We start from the raw sequence: 6,000 nt of genomic DNA, 5'->3' as shown, positions 1-6,000 counted from the left end.
GCGAGAGTCGGATTGGTTAAGAAATCTTGTGTAGTAATAAGAACATAAAGTTTACAAACGAGAGGAGGCCATTCGGCCCATCTTGCTTGTTTGGTTGTTTGTAGTTTATTGATCCCAGACTCTCGTCAAGCAGCTTATTGAAGGATCCCAGGCTGTCATCTTCAACAACATTACTCTGGAGTTGGTTCCAGACTCCCTCACTTCTCTGTGTAAAAAAGTGCCTCCTATTTTCTGTTCTCAATGCCCCTTTATTTAATCTCCATTTGTGACCCGTGGTCCTTGTTTCTTTTTTGAGGTCAAAAAAGTCCCCAGGGTTGACATTGTCAATACTTTTTAAAATTTTGAATGCTTGAATCAGATCACCGTGTAGCCTTCTTTCTTCAAGACTGAATAGATTTTAGCCTGTTTGCATATGACATACCTTTTAAATGCCTTTTAAATGCCTTGGCAAAATTTTAGCTGCTCTTCTTTGCACTCTTTCTAGAGCAGCAATATACTTTTTGTAGTGAGGTGACCAGAGCTGAACACATTATTCTAAATGAGATCTTACTAATGCATTGTAAAGTTTTAATGTTACTTCCCTTGATTTAAATGCAACACTTTTCACTATATATCCAAGAATTTTGTTGGCCTTTTTCATAGCTTCCCCACATTGTCTAGATGAAGACATTTCTGAGTCAACATAAACGTCTAAATCTTTTTCATAGATTCCTTCTTTCAATTTCATTATCTCCCATATGGTATTTATAATGCACATTCTTATTGCTTACGTGCGGTGCCTTACACTTTTCTCTATTAAATGTCATTTGCCATGTGTCTTTCCAGCTCTGAATGCTGTCTAGATCATTTTGAATGGCCTTTGTTGCTGCAACAGTGTTTGCGTCACCTTTTTTTGTGTCGTCTGCAGATTTAACAAGTTTGCTTACTATAAAAGAATCTAAGTCATTAATGTAACTACTGTCAAGAAATATGAAACTATCCACAGTTAAACATTAACGAAGAGTCAGTTTCATCAAATGATGGCTGATACCAACTCAAAGGAATAAAATAAAACTGAATATCTGAACTGGATCCGACCAAAGTTACAGAAAATGACTGTTATGTACTACAAATAAAATACCAAAACAGCGTCTTGTTTAAAATAGCAAACTGGTTCGCAGTGCAAATTAATATAAACTGGAACATATGACAAGACACAGTATCTTCCATGACAGCAGGTATTTTGACAGGTGTTTTCTTTGATTTTGGTGGTGCAGTGATATGTGGTTAGCAAAGTTGCAGTGATTTGCCTTTGTTGCTAAGTAGTTCCTAATCATGACATTGTGCCAGACAGTGTAACAGCTTGGAACACTGGTGGACCAATCAGCATGCTGCATTCTAACAATCCGTTTAACAAAAAATATTTATTTATTATTTATTTATTTATTTATTTACTAATTTGGATTAAAGTCTAGATCTTTCTAATTACTTATTTAAAATAAAATACAATTTGTGTGTGTTTTCTTGAACAATTATTCTTTAAAATTTTTATGTAGTGTGTGTGATTGAATAACTTCATTTAATAAACAATGGGGTCCCAACAATTTTAAAAATAAATGATTATTAAATATACTTATCTATTTTACTTAAATATTGAATATCTAAACACCATAAAACATTGGTTGAAACCTTTTTTTTTTTTTTTTACCACTGTTCATGTCAATTTATCAGAACTTGATAACAGTACAAGAAGATTAAAATTCATATGTATATGTAAAACCTCACTTCAAGTTTGATGGGATTTTTTTTAATGATATTATTGAAAAATACTACAGTCTTACTTATTGTATAATTAACTATTTCAAATATATGTATTTTACTAATACAATGTGGACATTTATAAATTCACAATACTAGTATTTAAAATTAAACATGTTCACACACACACACACACACACACACACACACACACACACACACACACACCCACACCCACATACACAACTCCTGCAATTAAGACCATACTTTATTGCTCAACATTATTACTCACTCTTTCCATGTTTCGTGGAAAAGCTTTATCAGTTCAAGGACATATATTCTTGTAAAGTATCCCAGAATAGTCGCAGTCATGCACATAGTATCCTTTTATTTTTTTTTTACATATGTAAAAATTGCATTGGGCGCAAAAAAAATCACATTATTCCACTTTCTCCTCCTCAACGTGCTTTATGTTGTAAAAAAAAAAAAATCAGATTTACAGTGGCTCTCAAAAGTATTCAGCCCCTTTGGACTTTTATTGTGTTACAACATGGAATCAAAATGGATTTAATTGGGAGTTTTTGCCACTGATCAACACAAAAAAAGTTCATAATGTCAAAGTGAAAAATAAAATCTACAAATTGTTCAAAATTTAATTACAAATATAAAACAGAAACTAATTGATTGCGTAAGTATTCACCTCCTTTGCTATGACACACCCAAATAAGCTCTGGTGCAACCAATTGTCTTTAGAAGTCACATAATTAGTTGAGTGGAGTCCATCTGAGTGCAGTTAAGGTGTTTCACACGATATCAGGTTAAATACACCTGTCTCTGGGAGGTCCCACAGTTGGTTAATACATTTCCTAACAAAGACTACATCATGAAGACAAAGGAACATTCAAAGCAAATCCGGAATAAGGTTCTTCAAAAGCACCAATCAGGGGTTTGACACAACCATGAATTCTGCATTGTGTCAAAAGATTCTAGAGGAGAATATCAGAATATCACTGTGAGCTGAAGCTGAACTGAAAGTGGGACAATAATCCTAATCATACAAGTAGATCTACAAAAGAATGGCTGCAGAAGAAGAAATTCTGTGTTTTAGAATGGCCTAGTCAAAGTCCAGACCTAACCCCATCACAATGTTGTGGCAGGGCCTGAAGCGAGCTGTCCATGCAAGAAAGCCATCAAATGTCGTCATGTTGAAGCAGTGGTGTAAGGAGGAATGGGCCAAAATTCTTCAAAACCGATGTGAAAGACTGACCAACAGTTACAGGAAATGCTTAGTTGAAGTCATTGCTGCTCAAGGGGGTGCCACCAGTTACTGAATCTAAAGGTTCGCATACTTTTTCACACATGGATATTGAATGTTGACTCATTTGTAGATAAATAAATGTTGAAAAAGTATCATGTTTTTGTGTTATTTGTTTTATCAAGGTTATCTTTATCTATTATTAGGACTTAGATTAAGATCTAATAACATTTTAGGTTTGAAATATCTGTGAATTTGTGAATCCTAAGGGGTTCACAAACTTTTTCTAGGCACTTGCACGTAAGCGGAACTCAGCGTGAAACTTTATAATAGGTCAGTGTCAATTAAAAAACAACAGATGGCTGCTGTTATAACAAACAGTTTACTAACAAGGTATATAATTACAAATACTTCTGAAAAAAATAAACACATAGGCCTGTCAGTCAGCAATTCTCTGTGTGAACTCCTATATCACACCCCAATTTTCCATAATAGACTTGCCACTTAAAAAAAAAAAAAAAAAAAAAAAAGGTGCTTGGTAATAAGTACATAACGTATGGTATATCAAATGTGCTATCAAAACATGTCAGGTTGTTCAAAGCAAAAAGAGCAGAAAAGAGAAAAGAAAGCTAGAAATTTCCCAAAAAGAAGCAGAAAATGCTTAAAAAAAAACAAAGTACAGTAAATGGTTTAAAAGTGGGCCGACAACTGAAGATGGAAGTATAGTGCGGCAGCGGAACTGCCAACCACAGAAAATAAACAAGTTGAGCCAGAGAAAAGATGTGAATCAGAGACATCGGATTTTGGAAATGTACAACAGCAGCAAATACAAGGTACGGAATCATGTATTGTAAACCCGGTACCCAGTCAGGCACCTTTATGTGCTTTTTATGATCCAGCTACTTGGCCATGACTTTTGTACCAAAGAGCTAAGAGTTGAAACAGTGAAACATAAACCTGTGCAGCTGAAGAAACTGACGTTGAATTCCCCAAAAATCACACATGATTTGTACTAATTTTTGGAACAAAACTTAAATTACGTTTATTTTAGGTTTATTGGTTTATATATATATATATATATAGTTAATATATATATATAATATATATCTATTAATATATATATATATATAGCTATACTATATATTAGTGCCATATTACGTGCCTTCTAAGATTTTCCTTCCGTGTAGGATGCACATCCTAAAGTATATATGGTTTTCCATAAACTAAATTGAACTTTCCACAAAGAGGGTGTGACGTGGGACGGATCAATATAGCACTCTGCCTAGATTATATCTTGACCCTAGAAATCCAAGACATTGCTCTTCATGTACTGGGCTGGGATGTAGGCCTCCCTCCAACACACATTCTTTTATCATGGTAATTGAATACATTGTGCAAGGCGACTGCAGTATCTCTACCAGATAACACTATCACTGACTAATAATGTTCCTAAATACTAATTTTACAGGATGAGCTGACAGTGGCAGGGATTTCAAGGAAAAAGAAAAAGAAGTCTCACCTAGGTTTCCACTAAGTTGTTAGGCTGTGTTGAAGCACCACAAGTGCAGCCTGCCTCATTTGACCACCAAAACAATGTAATAAAAAATGTAATAAAAGAAACAGGCTTGTAACCAGCAGATCCCAGGTTCAAATCCCAGCTCAGCCACTGACTCATTGTGTGACCCTGTGCAAGTCACTTAATTGCCTTGTGCTCTGTCTTTCGGGTGAGATGTTGTTGTAAGTGAATCTGCAGCTGATGCATAGTTCAATCACCCTAGTCTTGTATCTTGTAATGCACTGATGATGGTCCACTATGAAAAGGCGCTATATAAAAATAAAGATTATTGTATAGAAAGACACTGACAACAGGAACTGTCCTTGTATTATTTGCTAAACTTTGACTGCACTATATATATATATAATTATATATATATATATATATATATATATATATATATATATATATATATATATATATATACACACACACACACACACACACAAGTTTTCCTACAGAACCGTAGCTTCAGCAATTCTGAGTAGTCGACGAACTGAGCTAAAAAACCAGCACTTCAGGCTAATAATATAACAATTATCTAGTCAAAATGTTTACTACAGTACATTTTTTAAATACTGCCAGTAAATCTGCAGGAGGCTACCCTACTCACCTACATTTCCAGCTACATAATATTCTTACAATAACAATAATAATAATTTGTTCCAGGCTGGAAAATTTTTCTGGGCAGCACTGTGATATATTCTACTTCAGGCTAATCTATAGTGAATTGCATCTTATTGCTGATGGAAAGAAAAGTCTAGACTTAAAGCAATCATCTAGCTGATGACCAAACATGAGACAACTAGTGTGTAAAGGATGAAAGAACTATCTTTATGTGCTTTGCAAAGGGCTTTGTTATTTATTTATGTATTTATTGTAAAGGGCTGCATTTTTAAAAATGTGTAGCTTCAATATTTTTCTGTACTCTTTGATTATAAAACAACTAAACTGTAAAGCACTATCATTTTATGAGTCAAATGGCAATAATATGAAACGTTGAGTAGATGGTGTCACATAACAAAAATACTGAATAGAAGAAGTCTCTAAACCCCTCATACTGTATGCTTAATTTTTCCTGTTTGGTCAAAGAAGCTTGCCAGGGCTACTTCCAGCAGATGTCAGGTAAAGGATTGCTTGTTATGGCCTTTAGTTATAGTAGAAAGTTGCATGAGGTTACGTCACAAACGAGATTTTCACTGCTGAAGTCTCGGGAGCATAAGGTATGGCTCTCAGACATGTTTCCAGGCAAAAAAAGTTTGGTCAATTGTACGTCTTTTTAGTGTGGGAAGGTGATTTACCCACCCTCTAAAGCTGTACAGTGTTTTAGACACACTTCCTATGATGTGAGGAATGTACGTGGTATGTTGTGCTACGTCACTTAAGTCATAACAGTGGAGAGAGAGTTTGGAGTTTATAAACTGCGTGGAAACCCGGACAGTGTTTCTCACCA

This window comes from Polyodon spathula, chromosome 1 (assembly GCF_017654505.1).
Source record: "Polyodon spathula isolate WHYD16114869_AA chromosome 1, ASM1765450v1, whole genome shotgun sequence".
Classification (NCBI taxonomy): domain Eukaryota; kingdom Metazoa; phylum Chordata; class Actinopteri; order Acipenseriformes; family Polyodontidae; genus Polyodon; species Polyodon spathula.
This window is presented reverse-complemented; position numbering follows the sequence as displayed.